Here is a 21,530-nt window from a genome sequence, read left to right as displayed (position 1 = left end):
CTCCATGGCAGCTTGTGGCTCTAGAGGTAAAAATCACTGCAACTCATTTCCCACTACTCCCAAATCATTCAGTCACACCTCACCCTCTAAATTCTTACTCTGCATTCTCTAGGTCCATGATACAAATATACTCGCTTCCATTTTACTCAGAGATCAGATAAGTTACAGCAGTGGTTCTCAACCAGAGGCACGCAAAGGTCTTCCAGGGGGTACATCAACTCATCTAGATATTTGCCTAGTTTTACAGCAGGCTACATAAAAAGCACTAGAGAAGTCAGTACAAATTGAAATTTCATCTAGACAATGACTTGTTCATATTGTTCTATATACTATACACTGAAATGGAAGTACAACATTTATATTTCAATTGGTTTATTTTATAATTATATGGTAAAAATGAGAAAGTAAGCAATTTGTCAATAATAGTGTGCGGTGACACTTTTGTATTATTATGTCTGATTTTGTAAGCAAGTAGTTTTTAAGTAAGTTGAAACCTGGGAGTACACAAGACAAATCAGACTCCTGAAACGGGTACAGTAGTCTGGAAAGTTTGAGAGCCACTGAGTTGCATTCCTTTCCTTCTGTAAACCCCTCCCCCAATATTTGCTCGATGACCACTCTCCTAAGAGAACAGCGAAAGTTGTAATCAGCTTTGGCTTATTTACTGCCCTAAAGTAATTTTTTCTCTGTTTTTTAAGGATCATATTTCTATTTTGCTGCACTGGGGCAGCACATGCCTGATGTCTCTCTCTCTCTGTGGAGCTTTAGCTGATGTTTACATAAATGGGCAGGAACCTGTGGGTTAGGGCACCATTTTGTGATGACTTATTTATAAAGTCAGCATATCAAGAACATGTAATTAATTATTATTAAATATTAATTTATCTAAAGAGTAACCCGTGGAAGGGTGACAAATCCTATCAGTGGCTTCAATAGTTCCAAGGAAAAGCAGTTCCCCAGCCCATCTCTTCAAAATGTTTACAAAAGCAGCCGGTATAGGCTAGGCATATTAGACCTTATCTGACGTGCAAATGGGGCTCCTGTAAGTCTGTTAAGACTCTTGGCCTGACTCTCCTCTCACTTATTCTGGTGTAAATCAGGAGTAACTCCACCGTCATATAAGTGAAGAGGACTCATGCCCTCCCTGTTCAAAGTATTCTAAACTATCTGTGGTTATGGCATTTTCAAATCTCATTAAATAAAAAAATATAATGAAAATAAATATGCCTGTGCACCCTTATAGCACTTTTCATTGAAGGGTCTCAAAATGTTTTATAAATATTAAGCTTCACCACATCCAGAAACAAGTACATTTTACAGATGGGGAAACTGAGGTACAGAAAGTTTAAATAGCATGCTTAATTGGAGGTCATGCAGCAAGCCATTGGCAGAGTTGGAAAAAGACCCAAGAGGTAAGTCTACACAGCAAGCAAAAACATGTGGCAGCAAGTCTCAGACCCGGGGTCTATGGATTCAGGCTCATGCTACACTGCTAAAAATAGCTGTGTAGAAAAAGCCAAAGCTCCAGCCCAAGCCTGAACATCTACACAGCTATTGCTGCACTGTGGCATGACCCCTGTGAACCCAAGTTTTTAGACCCAGACTCGCTGCTGTGGGTTTCTGATTGCCATGTAGATGTACTCAAGGAGTCCTGACTAGAGCTGGGCAAATAACTGATCTTTTGGTTTGGTGGCAGTTCCAAAACAAACAAACCAAACCAAAAAGTTGGTTTAGGCTGAACTGAACCTGATTTGATTTTTTTTAAATTTTGGTGAATCAGTAAAGGGTGTTCTGGCTCTATTCCGGAGCACAGATTTAAAGCCAGATCACCTGCATCCCACCCCCGGGCTAAAGGCTGGGGGGGCTAGCAGCAGCACCACCACCACCTCCCCTGTTTTGTGAATGGCCAATATTATTTGTACCAAATTTGCACATACTTTTGGGTCAGCCAAAACAGTATTTTTCATCAAATAAACTGTCAATTTTTTTGCCCAGTTCTAGTCTTGACTCCCAGTTTCCTGCTCTATCCACTAAATCATGGGTTCTCAACTTCTTTCTTTCTGAGGCCCTGCCAATATGCTATAAAAACTCCATGGCCCACCTGTGCCACAACAACTGGTTTTCTGCATATAAAAGCCAGGGCCAGAGTGGGTAGCAAGCAGGGCAATTGCCTAGGGCCTCATGCAACAGGAACCCCTAAGAAGCTACACTGCTCAGGCTTCAGCCCCAGGTGGTGGGGCTCTGGGCCGCAGGGCTTCAGCCCCATGCAGTGGGGCTTCGGCTTTCTGCCTTGGGCCCCAGCGAGTCTAATGCTGGCCCTGCTTGGCGGGCCAGACCCTCTGAAACCTGCTTGCAGCCCCCTAGGGGGGTCCAGACCCCTGGTTGAGAACCACTGCGCTAAATCAAACTATCTGGTGGTACATGGCACAGAAATAAAGTCTGGAGATGTTATTCTTACCTCCATTTGATCTTTTCCTTCTTCCTTTGAAGCGTAGGGCTATGTAACCATCCTCCTCTTTCCATCTCTAGCCTCATTTGCAGAGTGAAACCAAGAGAAACAAACAACCCTTACTGTCACAGCAAAAGCAACCATGGAAAGTTAGTAGGAAGGAAGGGGCAGTGAGAGACTGGTCACTTATGAACTTTAACCAAAGTAACCGACACAGGATGCTTGTATGTAAGTCCAGAGGATAGCTCAGTGCATGCCTGAAAGGTAGGGCTTGTTTTTATAACAAAAAAGAAAGAAGAAAGGATTTCCATATAATGTGACTGACTATGTTACATATGTAAACAGGAACCATACAGCTCCCGCTTGAGGTAGGAAAAATAAGGCCACTGTTAGAAGTGGAAACAGACCCTAGGCCTATGCCTGCCCCTTAAGCACAAAACCATCCTTCTTGGCAAGTGTCTGATAGGTAAACCATCAAAGACAAGAAGTTCTAAAGCTGGGGCGAGTGTGAGGGAGAAGGCTCCTTTCAGCAAGGAGCTTAAGAACAGGCTGAGGCTGCAAGTGCTATAGGCTTTATGGTAGTTCTCCCTCTGGGGAGAATTTCAGTACTGCGTGAGGAGGGAGTTAACTAACAAGCTCCTGCTCCTGGCCGCAATCTTTCTCACGCATGCCCTGGGGCAGTTTGCCTAAAGTCAGAGCCAGGCTGTTGTGTGGCGTAACGCAGGTGCTGTTGCTGAGCGTTCTGTGCGCGGGGTGCTCTGGGGGCAGTTCAGCAGGAAGCTGATGCGTGGGATGCATGGCCAGCTGTGAGCTGGAGAGTCTGCAGAACACATATCAGCGACATAGCTAATGTGTGAAAGCCAGCAGACGGGGTGGCTCGGCTGCCTTGCATTTTGATTTGGCCTGCTTGAGTCAGTGGTTTCTTTGCTTCAAATGTCAGAGGGGTAGTCATGTTAGGCCATGTCTACATCTAAAGTTTTGCAGCGCTGGTTGTTACAGCTGTATTAGTACAGCTGTATAGGGCCAGCGCTGCAGAGTGGCCACACTTACAGCAACCAGCGCTGCAAGTGGTGTTAGATGTGGCCACACTGCAGCGCTGTTGGGCGGCTTCAAGGGGGGTTCCGGGAACGCGAGAGCAAACCGGGAAAGGAGACCAGCTTCGCCGCGGTTTGCTCTCGCGTTCCGCGAACCCCCCTGCAAACCGCAGGGAAGGAGACCTGCTTGCTCGGGGCTCCGGGAACGAGAGAGCAAACCGGGAAAGGAGACCCGCTTCGCCGCGGTTTGCTCTCTTGTTCCCGGAGCCACCCAGCAAACCGCAGGGAAGGAGACCTGCTTGCTCGGGGCTCCGGGAACGAGAGAGCAAACCGGGAAAGGAGACCCGCTTCGCCGCGGTTTGCTCTCGCGTTCCCGGAGCCACCCAGCAAACCGCAGGGAAGGAGACCTGCTTGCTCGGGGCTCCGGGAACGCGAGAGCAAACCGGGAAAGGAGACCCGCTTCGCCGCGGTTTGCTCTCTCGTTCCCGGAGCCACCCAGCAAACCGCAGGGAAGGAGACCTGCTTGCTCGGGGCTCCGGGAACGAGAGAGCAAACCGGGAAAGGAGACCCGCTTCGCCGCGGTTTGCTCTCTCGTTCCCGGAGCCACCCAGCAAACCGCAGGGAAGGAGACCTGCTTGCTCGGGGCTCCGGGAACGAGAGAGCACACCGGGAAAGGAGACCCGCTTCGCCGCGGTTTGCTCTCTTGTTCCCGGAGCCACCCAGCAAACCGCAGGGAAGGAGACCTGCTTGCTCGGGGCTCCGGGAACGAGAGAGCAAACCGGGAAAGGAGACCCGCTTCGCCGCGGTTTGCTCTCGCGTTCCCGGAGCCACCCAGCAAACCGCAGGGAAGGAGACCTGCTTGCTCGGGGCTCCGGGAACGAGAGAGCAAACCGGGAAAGGAGACCCGCTTCGCCGCGGTTTGCTCTCTCGTTCCCGGAGCCACCCAGCAAACCGCAGGGAAGGAGACCTGCTTGCTCGGGGCTCCGGGAACGAGAGAGCAAACCGGGAAAGGAGACCCGCTTCGCCGCGGTTTGCTCTCTTGTTCCCGGAGCCACCCAGCAAACCGCAGGGAAGGAGACCTGCTTGCTCGGGGCTCCGGGAACGAGAGAGCAAACCGGGAAAGGAGACCCGCTTCGCCGCGGTTTGCTCTCGCGTTCCCGGAGCCACCCAGCAAACCGCAGGGAAGGAGACCTGCTTGCTCTGGGCTCCGGGAACGAGAGAGCAAACCGGGAAAGGAGACCAGCTTGATTACCAGAGGCTTCCTCCTTCCACGGAGGTCAAGAAAAGCGCTGGTAAGTGTCTACATTGGATTACCAGCGCTGGATCACCAGCGCTGGATCCTCTACACCCGAGGCAAAACGGGAGTACGGCCAGCGCTGCAAACAGGGAGTTGCAGCGCTGGTGGTGCCCTGCAGATGTGTACACCTTCAAAGTTGCAGCGCTGTAACTCCCTCACCAGCGCTGCAACTTTCTGATGTAGACAAGATTAGTCTGTATCCACAAGATTGCATCTGCATCAGTGGGTTTTTTATCCATGAAAGCTTATGCCCAAATAAATGTTAGTCTTCAAGAAACCACCGGACTCCCCATTATTTTGATTCAAAATGAGCCTCCACTTCCAAATCTAATCACTGTGAACTCCCGCACACACATTCAGAGGTTGGCTGCTACCTGACCAACTTCTTTTGTGTGCGTGCAGGCTTCAGATATTTAAGCAATGCCTTAAGATAGGTGAGTTTTGATTCCATAGTGCTGAATGTGCAAGGTGGATTGGTGTAATTGTGGGAGGAGCGAGTGGCTGCAAAGGGTACAGTAGCATCTATACCAATAGGACCAAGTTAGCCTGTGTTTCCTGCAGGCTCAGCCACAGGCAGATCTTCCCTGCACTTCTGTGGTGGGTGTTGTCAGTGCTGCTGTGAAGCCAACAGGCTTGTTGGAGCCAAGCAGAGAGCGAGTCCTGAAGCAGAGCACTGCACTGACCGGCAGGGTACAAGCCGTGCTCTTCCTCTGTGACATGTGCAGGGAGAGGTTCAAAATGGAAGCTACTGCTGCTTCCTTGCTTGAATTCTTCCCAGTAAGAGCCTTCTGGACCCACCCTAAATAACGCCCCCTCCTTCTCTACTGTTCACATCTCTCAAATCCTCAAATATGCACTTTTTTTAATTTGAAGAAGGTGCCTAGTCCTGTGGTGTTAGTTGGGTGTAGGGCTGCCAATGTTCTGACTGCAGAAAACCAAACACCCTTGTGCTTGCCTTGGTCTGGGGACAGCACCTGTGGGCAAGGGCAGTGTGATGGTACCTCCCATAATGCTTTATGGAAATATGCTTACAATGTGTTTTATGCTACATATGCCATGTAATATCTCAGATTATGATCTACTGAATGTATTAATCCTATCTGTATGCATGTATCATTTTTGTATTCGAAGTTATGAATGTTGGCTGCGTACTGACTTGATTTCTAAATAACCTTAGTAGAGCATTTGGTCAGTTCCTGGAGAAAGAAATGTTGAAATTAAGTACCCAATCAAGAAAGGCTTAAAGGACAATGGATCTTGGAATGCTCCAATCTACATAAGAAGTCTACTTGAGGACTTTCAAGGTAGCATGTAAACAATGGACGCTACCTGTAAAAACTGAGAGTCATGCATGGACGTGTGACTTGCCCAGGTGATTCCTAAACTTCATCTTGGAGCTGGACTTTGCATAGGAGTGAGGAGGGGGGTCTCCACCCACAAGGGAAAGTCTATTTAAGAGACCCCTCCATTTTGTCTTCAGCTGGCTAAAGAGAGAGCCTCTCCACCTCCCAGGATACCTGAAAAAAAACTGGAACAGAGGACAGCGTGCAAGGGATTTGAGTGATTACTGGACCCAGGCTAAAAGATTAGCCTGCAAAAGGGAGCATTCTGGAACTGGCGAGGATTTTGTCTGTATTCAGTTGGATTAGACATAGATTTGTGCATTTTATTTTATTTTGCTGGGTGACTTACTTTGTTCTGTCTGTTACTACTTAGAACCACTTAAATCCTACCTTCTGTATTTAATAAAATCACTTTTTACTTATGAATTAACTCAGAGGATGTATTAATACCTCAGGGGGCAAACAGCTGTGCATATCTTTTATCAGTGTTAGAGAGGGCAAACAATTTATGAGTTTACCCTGCATAAGCTTTATACTGGGTAAAACGGATTTATTTGGGTTTAGACCCCAATGGGAGCTGGGCATCTGAGTGTTAAAGACAGGAACACTTCTGTGAGCTGCTTTCAGGTAAACCTGCAGCTTTGGGGCACGTAATTCAGACCCTGGGTCTGTGTTGGAGCAGATGGGAGTGTCTGGCTCAGCAAGACAGGGTGCTGGGGTCCCACGCTGGCAGCGAAAGCAGGGGTAGAAGTAGTCTGGGCACATCAGGTAGCAGATCCCAGGAGGGGTTCTGCAATCTAACCCGCCACAGGTGGTGTACAGAACTTCCCTGGCTGCCCCTGTGCCTAGGAGCCAGAGAGATATGCTGGCCGCTTCTGGGAGCCGCGGAGCCAGGGCACGCAGGGAGCCTGCCTTAGCCCCACTGCGCCACTGACTGGACCTTTAGCGGCCCGGTCAGCAGCGCTGACCGGGGCCACCAGTGTCCTTTTTTGAAAGGGCGTTTCGGTCAAAAAACAGACACCTGACAACTCTAGTTGGGTGCTTAAAGTTAAGCAAGTGCTTAGCCGCAGGATCAGGACCTTGTCACTTAGGGCATGGCACTACTCCTGTGCTTAAAATTAACCATGTACTTAAGTGACTTGCTGGATTGGAGTCAGAGTGCTCAGCACTTTGTAGAAGATCAAGCCCTTAGCCAGGCTAGACAGAGAGATGATTTCCATTTAGGCACAGGAGGCATGTGCCTAGGGGTCCTGGTGTTCTAGGGGTCCCTAAAAGTTAAAAGTGGGTAAAAAGTTAATACAGTGAGAACCTCATAGTTACAGATACCTTGGGAATGGAGGTTGTCCGTAACTCTGAAATGTTCCGTAACTTTGAAGAAAAGGTTATGGACTTCAGCCACATTGGGGTGGGGTGGGGGCTACAGCTGCAGGGTGAGGTCAGGGCTCCAGGCCATGGAGCGGCAGGAGTTGGGGCCTCTGACTCTTGGGCACCCAGGCTCAGGGCTTCTGCCCTGCAGGAGCACCACCTGAGATGTGAAGAGAATGCCAGCACCACAGCTCCACTCCCAGTTTCAGCCTTGTGTGGATTGTTAGGGCTCAGGGCTCCCCATGGCTCCACTCCCTACTTTGTGGGGTGGGGGGCAGGGCTCAGGGGTTTAGCTGTGGGGGAAGGCTGGGGCTGAAACTGTCACTCCCCTCATAGCTAAAGCCCCAAACCCTGGTGCCCCCTACAGGGCTAAAGGCAGGAACAGAGTAGTGGGGCTGAAGCCTTGAACCCCAGCACCCCTTGTGGGGCTGAAACCAGAAGTGGAGTCACAGGGCTGAAGCCCGGTGCCCCAGCACTCGTTGCCTCTAAAGTGCTGAACCCTGGTGTTCTCGAGAGTCAGAAGCCTGGAGCCCTGATGGTCCCCCCGGCACCCTGCAGCTGAAGCCTTGAGCCCCAAGGCAGTATAGTACAGTGCTGTCCGGCAGCTCCCATTGGCCAGGGCCTAGGTCTACGTGCCCCAAAGCTGCAGGTTTATCTGAAAGCAGCTCAAAGAAGTGTTCCTGTCTTTAACACCTAGATGCCCAACTCCCAATGGGGTCTAAACCCAAATAAGCTTTATACAGGGTAAAACGGATTTATGCAGGGTAAACTCATAAATTGTTCACCCTCTATAACACTGAGAGAGAGATATGCACAGCTGTTTGCCCAAGTATTAATACATACTCTAGGTTAATTAATAAGTAAAAAGTGATTTTATGAAATACAGAAAGTGGGATTTAAGTGGTTCCAAGTAATAGCAGACAGAACAAAGTGGGTTACCAAGTAAAACAAAACAAGTCTATGTCTAAGAAAACTGAATACAGATAAAAATCTCATCCTTAGAGGAATTCCAGTAAGCTTCCTTTTACAGACCAGCCTCCTTCTAGTCTGGTCCAGCAAATCAATCACACCCCCTGTAGCTACTATCCTTTGTTCCAGTTTCTTTCAGGTACCCTTAAGGGTGGAGACCACTGCACTGACCAGCAGGGAACAAGCCGTGCTCTTCCTCTGTGACATGTACCAGCAAGAGTCAGTACACCACTGACCGTACCGGAAGGGGGCAGCTTCCCCAAGCCAGCGATTTAAAGGACTTGGGGCTCGTGGCAGCGGCCGGAGCCCTGGGTCCTTTAAATTGCCGCAGAGCCCTGCTGCTGGAGCCCCAGGGTAGCGGTGGCAGCCGGGAGCCCTGGGACGCCAGTGGTGATTTAAAGGGCTCGGGGCTCCCAGCCACCACTACTGCAGTGGACCCCCTAGCCCTTTAAATCGCAGTCAGAGCCCTAGGGCTCCCAGCCACTGCCACTACTCCAGGGCTCTGGCAGCGAGGCTCTGGTAGCAATTTAAAGGGCCCAGGCTCCGGCCACCACTACCACAGCAGAGCACAGGGCCCTTTAAATCACCACTGTAGCCCCAGGGCTCCCAGCTGCTACTGCTTTGGCAGTGATTTAAGAGGCTCGGGGCTCCTAGCCCCCACTACTGCAGCCAGAGCCTCAGGCCCTTTAAATCTCGATTTAAAGGGCCCGCCTCTTCCATTTGAGGCCCTGCCCCCTGCTCAGGACTCCAGCATACTGGTAAGTTATTTTCACCCCTGGCTAGACTCCTCTTGAGCCCTGATCTGGCCCCGGACCAACCAGTCATGAAGCAAGGGTAAACCTGAACCCCTTGCTGCTATGGCTGCCATGCACTTTGTAAACATGCACGGGGCTGCTGGCAGGCTGAATGGAAAAACCATACATTGGCAGTACACAGGAAATATATTTTCAGTCTCATAACTACATATAGGTTATAATGAGTCAGCAACCTATGGCACGCGAGCTGATTTTTGATGGCACGCGAGATGGGCTGACCCACTCAGCCTGCCGCTGCTTTGGGGTTCCTGTTGCTGGCCCCTTGCCAGCCAGAATCCTGCCACCGGTCCTGCTCAGCACCCGCTGCTGGCCTGGAGGAAGGAATCCCAGGCTGGCAGTGGGCTGAGACCCCAGCTGGTAGGAGCCGGTGGCCAATACCTCAGAGAGGGCGGGCTGAGTGCACTCTGGTGTTCCTGCTGCTGGTACCTTGCTAGCTGGGATCCTGCGACCTGTCCCATTCAGCACCCACTTCTGGCCTAGGGGAAGGAACCCCAAGTTAGCAGTGGGCTGGGACACCAGCTGGCAGGAGCCAATAGTTGAAACTCCAGAGCAGGGGCTGGCAGAGACTCTCCAGCCACTACTGAAATCCCAGAGCTGGGCGGGCTGACCTGCTCAGCCTGCTGCCACTCTGGGGTTCTGGCTGCTGGCCCCTTGCCAGCCGGGGTCCCCACCGCAGCCCCACTCACCTTGCTTCAGCACAGACCCCCTGCCAGACAGGGTCCAGCCCTACCAGCCGCCAGCTCCGCTCATCTCAGCTGCCGATTTGGGGTTCCAGGCAGTTAACTGATCACTCAGAAGCCTATGTGCAGCTTAACGTATCCAAATATGAGCCACCAGACACTGGAAAACTTAGCAAGGAAAAGTAAGGGCAAGGATCACACCAAACTAATAAGATCTGCATTTTAATTTAATTTTAAATAAAGCTTCTGAAACATTTTGAAAGCCTTGTTTACTTTACATATAACAGTAGTTTGGTTATATATTATAGACTTATAGAGAGACCTTCTAAAAAACGTTAAAATGTATTACCGGCACGCGAAGCCTTAAATTAGAGTGTATACATGAAAACTCGGCACAACACTGCTGAAAAGTTACCGATCCCTGGGTTATAATTTCATGTAACATTACTGCAACAATTACTATAACAACCATGCTCCATGCATCATGAGCCTTCTGAAGATATTCAGTACGACAAACTTTGCATTGGATGTTGCACAATCATTTTATAAAGATGAACATGAGGGTTTAGTGTGTTCCCGCGAGGTACAGAGTGTCACACATGCCCTCCAAGAAAGCATGAAAGGATCAGAATAATTGAAGATGTGTTAATATCTCAGTCAGTTATGATAAAAACATATACAGAGAGCAAGAGCCACAAGCACAGACAGACAAAAAATATATATACAAAGACATTGTATAGCTGAGTTTTATATACAACTACTTGTTGGTAAATATTAATCTTTTTAGTCCTCTTTTTCTTGCATATTAATTCATTTGCATATTAACTATTCCCCCAGAATCTTTTATATTAGAATTCAAAGATACTCTGGGACTTAACAAAGACTATTGGTTCTTAGCCTGTGAATGACTTGTGTCCAGGAATTTCCAGTGATTGAGTATTGGGCTGTACCTCATTATTGCTGGTGTCTCCAAGCTTGTGGGAATCTAATGTCTAAGGAAAAGACCCCTCAAACTAATAAGTGTCTACTAAAGTATGTTACAAATAAGACTGGGTAACTAATAAGGGATGTCTATACTCGAATTATGTTCTGTGATTAATAAGAGGTACTTGTTACAGCAAATGTTTTTTGTAATGACTGAAATTAATGGTCCATTAAAAGATGTTTAACTCATTAAGAGCTGTTGTTGTCACAGATGTTATTATGACCACATTAGAACTCCCTTTAGCTTATCTATCGTGTAGTACAGGAGGTGGTAAAATATGTCTTTTCCTGTATTAATCTGACCGATAATCTTTGATTAAAATAATTCCATTTGTCGATCCTTGTTCTGAAAGACGCTTCACATTCTGAATTAAAAATTAATACAATGAAAAACTTGTACATGATCTAGTTTAAAAAATAGTTACACTACAATATACAAACTTAAAGTATCTAACTGTTTAGAAGTGTCTAATACTGCCAAGTACCTTCAGTGGGACATGAGGGTCCTCAACACCTACATCTATTCTCAGGTGGCCTTAATGTGCAATTTGGGATTTTAGGCAGGTTAGAATTGTAGGCTGTTCAGATTTAAGATTGATTTTCCAGCTTGTCAGAGGAGCGTGATCATGGCTTCTGAAGTGTGTCTGGCGAATAACCCAGAAATCTAACGCTGAACAAAGAACAAACAATTAGTAAAAATTATAACAATAGATTCAAGGTATCTTGCTATGGCACTGGAACTCACCCCTGGCTACATAGACTGATAATGGCAGATATCTGAGATAATGGATTTTCAACCTGGGAGCTGTAACCCTTGTCAGGCCACAAACAAGTTTCAGACAACCACCTTCCCCTTCTTTACGGCTAGATGGGAAGAGGATCTTGAAAATTGTTTCTGGTTTCACATAGGATAACTGTATAGAAGAAGTTTAGAATCATTGCCTTAAAACAGTCATGATATAGCATTTAACATGAAATGCTCCAGAAAGCCAATTATAACTGAAGGAAGGCCCAGCAAGTGGGAGCTGAATACTGCAACAAGACTCTCTTGTGTCTGTGGTAAACTGAGAATCCTGTTGTAGATTCAAGTACATTTAAGGAAAGAAAAAAAAATAATCAAACCTCCGAAATGTCCTGAATTGAAGTGGATAACAGGAACTTGAAAGTTAGTCAATTAAAAAAAAAAAAAAGTTAAAAGTTCTTCTCCCTGTTGCTGTCAGAAAAATTCACACAAATTGCTGGGAAAAAGTGAAAATTAATTTACATAAAATGCTGTTCACAGTACAAAAAGTTATACCGGACACAGTGTTGGTATATAATACTCTAACTGCTCTTCAGTGATTACAAAACAAACCTTACTCACTCCACATTCACACTCCAAACATTCTATACCAGATTCCAAAGGTCAGAATCCTCCTGATGGCCAGTCAAGATTCCTTCCATCATCAGGATAAGATCATAGGATGTGGGGAGCCAGCAAAAATCACATCTATATCCACATGGTAGACTGGATCAATAAACGACTCCAATTTGCAGAAAAAATAGGCATCCATTCATAGTCCATTCCGTCACATCATCAGGTCTTTGCCTTTGTTTATTAGGCCTTCTACCCACACAACTCCGAAGAGACAATCCTGGGTGGGCCGCCATGATCCAAGGCATGCCATTTCCTCCAATTCTTATACAATTTTATAACACCATCTGGACTGATATTTCCTTTTCTGCTGATTTTCCATATTTTTCTCAGAGCATAAGATTGTTTTTGCACAAAGGGACTGACTGCCACCAGCCACCCACTACTCTGAGGCTTCTGGGACCGCTGCTCAGGCAGTCCCTGGGGCCAGTGGCTCTGGGATCAGCCACACTGGCTACTGCGGAAGTCACAGAGGTCCCGGAAATTCATGGAATCCATGACCTCCATGAAAGACTCGCAGCCTTATTCATTATGTATTGATTATTGGCATTATGACTTGAAGAAGTGGTATTTCAAACAAACAAAGTCTACTTATTAAAAAAGACAGGAGATTAACTTCTTTCTGTTTCTAATCTTAGGTCTAAAGAGATTTCTATTGAAATCCATTTGCTTCCTCCTTACTCTTTTCAGTATTTTTATAGGGCTTGTAGATAAAAACATGTCAGTTCAACTAGGGATAAATGCAGTCTCTGAAGGCCACCATTGTCTCTACAGATGGAATTAAAAAGATCTATTTTGAAGCAGAAGACTTGCACAATATGGAAAAACTTCCACCCTAATTCACAAAAATGCACGTCATTTCCATCAACAGCAGAGGCTAATGAGATTGTTTCCACATAGTCAACAGTTTATTCTAAAAGTCCTCAGAAAGCCCAGCTCCAGGTCTCTCACTACCATTCTTTTCTGCACATCACAAATTCCTCTTACCCTATTCAGCTGCCATTATTCCTAAATTTGCATCCCATTGCCCATACTTATCTCTTGTCTGCACAATAAACTAAGGGTTTGGCTACGCTTGCAGCTGTACATCACTGGGAGTTAAAGCTGTCTTCGTACAGCTGTGTAGGGAAAGCGCTGCAGTGTGGCCATACTGACAGCTATCAGCGCTGCAGCGTGGCCACATTTGCAGCAGTGTTGGGAGTGGTGCATTATGGGCAGCTATCCCAGCGTTCAAGTGGCTGCAATGGGTTTTTCACGTGGAGTGGGGTGGAGTGTGACAGGGAGAGTGGGAGAGAGACAGAGAGTGGATTTTTGGAGCCGACACCATGTCAGAACCCTGCCTTGCAAATTCCGACCACTTCCCCCACCCCTCTCTCATTCACTCTCAAATGCAAATAGCTTTCAGACCAGATAGGCAGCTGCTCCGAAGGACTCCCCCCCCCCCCAGCCCGCGCCGTGCTGTTTCTCTCCTCAAGCAAACACTAGCTGTGGACATTCCCTGCCTGCCTCTGCTCAAGCAAACAATTGTTGTGTTTGTTTTTTAGATAAGCAGCTCCGGGAGTTCACAACAAAGCAAAGAGAGGCATCATAACAAAACAAAGAGAGTTCTTTAGTTAAAAGCATTATGGGAAAATTCCGGAGGTCAGTTACAGCGTAGTAAGATTAATCACTGTTTACACTGGCACTGCAGCGCTGCAGCACCAGTGCTGTTCTCTTTATTCCTCTCGTCCATGTGCAGTACAACCGGCGCTGTAGCCAGGGAGATATAGTGCTGTATGTGCCTTGCCAGTGTAGACGGGGAGTAAATTGCAGCACTGTAAAGCCACTACCAGCGCTGCAACTCTTCAGTGTAGCCAAGGCCTGATTGTCATTTTATCACCCATGGATGGGAAGGAGATAGCCACTGGGCTTTTCCATGTATTTAAGAACAGTTTTTCAGCAGGCACTCACCCTTTAAATAAACAGTTTCTTGGTTGACTGATCCCATAACACTATTAGGTCATTTACTGCATCTCCAAAGGGTCAGTGAAGGACTATTCCCTACAGTTCATTTTCTAGTGTTTTGTCAACTTTAGTTTTGAGCAATGAGGTTGCCATCATTTCCCTTGGGGAAAAACTATTTCATATCCTGTTATACCCCATACTCTCATATTCAGTCTCCACTTTCTTTTTTATGTTCATTCCATTACTAGTGGCTCCACTCTGAGCCCCGATTATCCCATAAGTCATTGATTTCAACTGGAATTATTCATATCCTGCAGTGGAAGAACAGGGCCCCAGCTTAGCATATTTTCTCCATTGAATATTTGTTCCATTATTTTATAAAGTGACTGAAGATAAACGGTCCATCCCAATTACCTATTTAGCCTCTCTCTGACCTGCCACTACACTGACTTTCTGAAAAACATTCTCCACCCGCTCTGTCTCTAGAGGATGATAATGTAATATTTTACCATTCGACTGTGGGTGCAGTATTGTCTTGGCTATAATTCTCCCACAGACATTTATATTGCTGTATAAATAATCAATATAGGAAACCTCGAGAACAGACTATATAAGATAAGTCAGTAATGGGATGTTTGTGAAAAGAGGTAAAATAGTTTCACATTCTCACCAGTTACAGTTTCTCTTTTATCACAGGAAGTGTTGCGCCATGTGAGGCGCAGTACTCCTTACTGTCATCCCAGCTCTTTGTATCAGTGGAAAAATAATACCCGTTCCCTCCAAAACATATCTATTCTTCTGGACACTGCCTGACCTTTGGAGAGAAAGTTCCTGGGAGACATAAGTCAAACAGCCAAGTCACATTCTAAGACATGTTATATTCTCCTTAGCCATTAGATTACAGGTTGCTGAGATAGAGCAGAACAGCTGAATATCACTAAACCTCAATCTGAGTATCATTGAAATTCCAGCTGAAGTTTTAGAGTGCCAGTTTTCCTGGACAAACTAAACTGGAATAAGTACCTGGTGCAATCAACTTACCTTTCTAGATTCAAAAGGACACAATGATCTTCACGAGGGGCTCTGCTACCCCAGTGATAGGTTGTGGTATGAAAAACATAAAAAGATAGACCCACTTTCTGTCCCGAATTTTCTGCAATGTTGTTGTGTTCTGTTAAACAGCTGCCACATACTACTTACAGTGATAGCTGCATTTCACTGGTGGGAGAAGTGATTCCTCTTTCTATAGGGTGTAAAGCACTAGTGTGTGATAGCTTCAAAAATCCAAGTAAGAGCTTGTCTTCACAGGGAGTTATTCCAAAATAGCTATTCCTGATTAACTCCATGTACGGATGTTCTTATTCCAGAATAAGAGTGCCTGATTTTTTAGAATACTTATAAAGCACTATTTATTAAAAAATGCTATGTTCAAAGCACTGTACAGATATTAATTAATCCTCACAACCCTCGGAAGGCAGGCGAATATTTTCTCCATTTTGTAGATGGGGAAATTGAGACAGAAGGGCAAGTCATTTTCCCTAAGGCCAGAAGACAGCAAGTCAATGGCATGGTGCTCCCTCTTCTTTTGAAGCTAGTAGCAGTGCTGCTCTCTGCAGGCGGTTGAAGTGACAGTCATTCACTCTGCGCTGCACACAGGATGTAGAAAGAACAAAATGCTGCATTTGGCAACCTGGAGCTGCAGTTAAGTCTTGACTTGTCTTCTCACAGACTAAAGGAGAAGGAAAGCAGCTTTTGGTTTTCCTCTGAACACAACATTTACAGTAGAGGAGGAGGAGGAGGGAGCATGGAGTGAGGAAGAAGGGACAGGAAAAACTGGTTAAAGGTGACATGCAAAGAAAAGGGCGGGGAAGTTGTCTTTAGTTTCTTATGACATATAAAAACCCAGAAAAAAACAACAACATTTTTTAAAGTTATTCCTCTGACAACATATCTTATGCACAGAGTTCACAGTGTTTTACCGATAAGGCAAGATCTGAAGTTTTAATTTAAAAAAAAAAGACCAAAAAAACCCCAGAACAAACCCATTTAAAAATAATCTCAGTCATTCTTTATAAATCACAATGCAGCGGGGAATAAAGTGCCCATGCCCCTTATTTTCCTTTTGCAGTTTACTTCTAAAGCTAGAAGGAAAAAGAAAATGAAGCAGCAGAGTGGAGAGTAAAGAGTAACGTGAGAGAGAAAGAAAGTAGCTAATGAAAGGGAAAGAAAAGAAAAAAAAGTGGAACAAAAGAAAGCATCAGATGGGACAGAAAAGTGAATACACTGAAGAAAATGAAGTAAGAGACAGGGACCAAATTCCAATCTCAGTCATACCCAGGTACCCCCAGTGCAATTCCGAGTTGCTTTCATGTAGCATAAAGCTTTGGTTACCAGCTCCAATAATTTGACATAGCAGCTACCAAAATCAGTTTGGAATTGAGAACTAGAAAGAAAAGGGATGATATTAATGAATTGTGTGATTTAAAGACTTGTAACTACAGTGATGACACACATTTGTTTCTGGCTTTGCACTGGCATATGCTGTTTATATAGTACAGTGATATAGCTCTCTGCTACTCAGTTGGAGAAGGTTAAGCTCTCCCTGAACAACACTAGTTGATGTGCAATTAAATCAGACAACGAGAACAAAAAAGGACTATGGGCTGGTCTGGCAGGGTGGGGGGGGAGGGCGGACAAGATGCAATAAATCAATCCCCGATAGATCGATCGCTACCCACCGATCCGTTGGGTAGTGTGGACATACCCTATGAGACCAACCAGTACAGAGTGGCTGCCAGTCCTTTCAAATATCCCATCACCTAATTCAGGTATTATATTGCAGCAAAAAACCTCTTTGACACCACAACTGCCACTTTTCAAAGATGTGGGAGGCATCTCACCACAACTCATCAGCAGAACACTAATCTGTACTACATCATCAACCATCTCCATAGCAGATGCTATCAAACTGTGGTGAGCAGAATGGAAACAAGTTACTCCCTTTGTAAGAAACTTCTTCCACATCATACATCCAGGTCACACACTGCCTGGCTTTGAGCTGCCATGCTCTCTCTAGGGCAGGGGTCGGCAACCTTTCAGAAGTGGTGTGCCGAGTCTTCATTTAGTCACTCCAGTTTAAGGTTTTGCATGCTAGTAATACATTGTAATGGTTTTAGAAGGTCTCTTTCTATAAGTCTATAATACATACAACAATAGTTTAGTTATATAAAGTAAATAAGGTTTCAAAATGTTTAAGAAGTTTCATTTAAAATTAAATTAAAATGCAGAGCCCCTCGGACTGATGTCTAGGACCCGTGCAGTGTGACACTGAAAATCAGCTCGCGTGCTGCCTTTGGCACACGTGCCATAGGTTGCCTACCCCTGCTCAAGGGCAAGCTCAATCAGTTCAGATGTGGGGTGAAGTGCAGGAAACGACCAGTTCTGGGGACTCAGGAACAGCCGTCTGTGTAGATGAGGTGCACCTGGAGACGCCATACATCTACTGAATGGCTGCTCATCTGCTGATCTATCAGGAGGACTTTTCATACTTCACATTGATGACCCCGAAGCTATCGAATGGCTAAAATGTGTCATGTCTACCTAGCCCTTGACATTTTTTTTTTATTAATACATTTCTGTTTTCTCTCTCTCTCTTTTATATTTTGAACCTTTTCCCATCTTTATTGTACCATTTATGCATTTGCTAATAATGGGTACCCTAAAATACATAGCTGAACTCTCTAGCCCTGCCAGTTTTCTAAGGTATCAGACCTCAGAACTGTGACTTGATTGGTTTCTTAGACTATCATTGTTTTCTAGGCATTGATTCAGGATTTTATATCAGTTACCAGACCTTGTAACTTTGTAGTTTTCAATCCTTTCTGGTTAGCTGCACAAAGAACACTATAAAACAGTTTGAGGGGACAAAACAACTACTGAATCCAATTAAACTGATGAGGGGAATTTCAGAGAAAGAAAAATATAGTAATTCAAGTTGGATCTAGAATACTTTAAATATTTTGGATCATGAACTGATAAACCAATTTGAATTCTGCTGATGTTTAGAAAGGAGTATGCAAAAAAAAGGGCCAAATTTGAACTCTCCTAAGAGTGAGCACACATTACAAATTAACAGGAAGCTGCTACAGTAAGAATTTAGTGGTATCAAAAAACAACATATTTTAGTGAATTGAGTATGGGGTGGAACAAAGATAAGGCTGAGAAGCTTGAATAAAATGGAAATACCGATACTTAACATGAGATAGGTGTTTAGATTTTAAATGTGTACCCGATAACCATGAAACATCATGCAAGTGCGATATATTACTTAATGTACCATAAGGAGTTTTGGCCAGGGATGCAAGGGACAATCTAAGTCTTCTGCATATAGTGAGCATTTGTATTAGTTTTACTCAGTTCTAGAAACAAGCCAGAAGATGAAAATGTCCAAGGAGATGTTCTCTCCTTGTTCTAAAGCCCTTACCTGTCAAAATAACCACAGCCTCAACCACAGCCACAGCCACAGCAGCACCAGCTATTACTTTCCAGACGATGTTGGAGCACTGACCTGAAATCAGAAGAGTCAGCGCCCAGTCTTATTATACTGAATATAATGCTTATGAATGCCTTGCCTTTCTACATTACTTTCCATTGGAGGTTCTCAAAGCACTTAAGGAATTAAAATGACTACATTTACTTTAGAACAGTGACATTATTGTCTGAACACTGTAACAAGTAATCCCAATGATGATTATAAGTGAAAAATTTAAGAATAATTTAGTTACTTCTATTTTTCAATTTATTTTATTCATGTGATAGCACTCTTCATTGTCAGTCTGTCTCTGTGTTACTTTCAGACAGCAAGAGAAAAGAAAACATTTTAAAAACAGAAAACTATAACTGTAAAGTTAGATACATCATCATGGGGACTCAAGATTAAGTGTGGGACCAGAAATGACTTTTAAAGTAATTTTTTTTTAAACCAACTAAGTTTCAGGTTGACAGTACACCTCTACCCCGATATAATGCTGTCTTTGGGAGCCGAAAAAATCTTACCGTGTTGTTGCCGACACAGAGGGTGCCCGAGGCAAGCAACAGTGGTTCGTTGCCCACAGTGCGAAGTGCCAATGAACACACACCAGGGTGGAGAAGCAAACAAAGTTTATTTGAGATCTCAAAGCGGTGCAAGGAGACTAACGCCTCAAATCACGCACACCTACACAAGCAGCTTTTCCCTTTTTATAAGTTTTTTTTTTCCTCTTTCTTCTTTCTTTCCCCTCCCTCCTCCTCCTCCTTCCTCCTCCTGTAGCAGTTACGTAAGCGCAGGTGCATTAAGTAATCTTGGCCGCGGCAGCTCGTTAGTAAGTTTTCCTTCTGCAAGTTATCTTGTCCTTCTGCTAAAAGTGCACAGGTCTTATCACTACTGCTTTATACCGGTTTGAGCTGTGCTGCAACTGATAACTTACTGTTACACATTTAATTTTACAGCTGCTAGCTTTCTAAATCAAGTAAAGTTCAACATGAAGGAGCTTTGGTTCACTAAGGCCTAGATTTATGCCTAGTGACACCAACAGTGTTATAGGTGAAACCACGTTATAGCAAACTTGCTTTGATCCGCCTGAGTGCGCAGCCCCCCTCCGCCCCCGGAGCACTGCTTTACCATGTTATATCCGAATTCATGTTATATCGGGTCATGTTATATAGGGGTAGAGGTGTCTCTCTTTAAGGCCTACAACATCCATGTGAAGCAAATATAGGTAAACTGAGAGATATGGAGATTTAAATATGTGGGAGGTGCCTCACCACAACACATCAGCAGAAGACCAATCTGCATTATGTTATCAACTATCTGCATAGCTGTTGATATCACACTGCAATGTGCAGAATGGGAACAAGCTGCTTCTTCTATAAGAAACTTCTTCCATATCACTCCTCCAGATCAGAGAGTACTTGGCTTTGAGCTGCCATGCTATATCATTGTAGCTAGATCAAAACTAGCTTGAGTAAGAAGTGCTGCAATCACATCTCCTGATTGCAGTATAGACATATCTGTAGTCACTTTCCCAAGATCACTACTGTGAGGCCAGCCCTACACTACAAGGTTTTGTCAGCCTAGCTATGAGGTCAGGGATGTGAATCCTCCTCCCCAGCAGACACAACTATGCCAGCAAAAACCCCATTATAGACCCAGCTGTGCTGACAGAAGAGAGCTAACATCATGCAAGGAGGTGCCACTATAGTAGGGGCAAAAAAAATCTTCTGTTGGCATATTCTGCAGCTACAGTAGCAGGCTCTGCCAGTCTATACAAGAACAGTTATATTGGCAAAGCATTTGCAGTATAGACAAGGCCTCAGTCAGCAGCAGAGTCAGGAACAGAACATGGGCCTTGTAAGCATAAATTCCCAGATTGAAGCACTAAACCAGTCTTTTTGTTGTTTAAAAAGGGACACCATTAGTTGAAATCTAGTCATTTAAAAAAGTTAAAAAGTAGATTCAGCTATTAGTTACTAGTTGGCCAAGTTCCCTGTGTGCATGGAACAATTTACAGGACTGGAGTTTCATACATCTCTGAATTATTTTGTCTACTGTTAGAACTACTAGAATTGAGAGATTAGAAGAAATACCCTTATTTTTTCAGATTTTTTTGAGCATTTGCCATAACTTTGTACATATCTCCTCTGACCGTGTTTCTCCCTTGCTGATGAGATCTTATATAATAATATACACACACTCCACTGTAAACCAGGGTGCAAACTCAGGTTTGAACCCAAACCTCCCTACCATCTACTCACACACCTGTCTGACTCACCTCAGCAAGCACTCAGGACCTGAGCCCTGGGACTCATCCAGGGGTCTTAGCCCAAGTCCCTCTATGACTTGGGCTCAGGTCCTGTCATTTTGCAATGTGGATACAGGTCAGGCCATGGACCTGAGTCAGAAGGTCTGCATGGGTACATCTACACAGAAAAAAAAAAAAAAGGAAAGAAAACCCATGGCAGTAAGTCTAAGAGCCTAGGGCTAAAAATAACAGTGTAGAAGTTTGGGCTCAGGCTGAAACCCAGCAAGTGGGGAGGGTCTGGGAGCCAGGAATCTAGCTCAATAGCTATTCTGCTATTTTTGGCCCCACCGTGTGAGCTGAGCAAGCCTGAGTCAGTTAACTGAAGCTTTAAGAGGAGATGCTGGAGGGTGAGAGGTGTTTCTCCTTGTTTGAAGTAGAAAAGATTTAAAGGCATTTC

At 45.1% G+C, this 21,530-nt stretch overlaps 2 long non-coding RNA genes across 4 annotated transcripts; both read right to left on the bottom strand.

Annotated features, from left to right (window-relative positions):
• Positions 1-376: 376 nt before the first annotated feature.
• Positions 377-12,115, bottom strand: LOC127047748 (uncharacterized). Its single transcript, XR_007773453.1, has 4 exons — positions 11,422-12,115; positions 9,959-10,120; positions 2,459-2,525; positions 377-622 (listed from the first exon to the last, which is right to left on the bottom strand). It is a non-coding gene; the product is annotated as an uncharacterized LOC127047748 (long non-coding RNA).
• A 2,779-nt stretch (positions 12,116-14,894) lies between these two features.
• LOC127047750 (uncharacterized) lies at positions 14,895-21,246 on the bottom strand. Of its 3 annotated transcripts, XR_007773456.1 has the most exons (4): positions 21,104-21,246; positions 18,778-18,861; positions 16,629-16,737; positions 15,758-16,023 (listed from the first exon to the last, which is right to left on the bottom strand). It is a non-coding gene; the product is annotated as an uncharacterized LOC127047750 (long non-coding RNA). The 3 variants fall into 3 exon arrangements; XR_007773455.1 differs by lacking the exons at positions 15,758-16,023; positions 16,629-16,737 and adding an exon at positions 14,895-15,125; XR_007773454.1 differs by having other exon boundaries at positions 15,758-16,737.
• Between the last annotated feature and the right edge of the window lie 284 nt (positions 21,247-21,530).

The sequence above is a fragment of the Gopherus flavomarginatus genome, chromosome 1 (genome assembly GCF_025201925.1).
Source record: "Gopherus flavomarginatus isolate rGopFla2 chromosome 1, rGopFla2.mat.asm, whole genome shotgun sequence".
Classification (NCBI taxonomy): Eukaryota; Metazoa; Chordata; order Testudines; family Testudinidae; genus Gopherus; species Gopherus flavomarginatus.
Note: the sequence above shows the minus strand (reverse complement) of the source record. Positions and strands in the feature narration are given on the sequence as shown.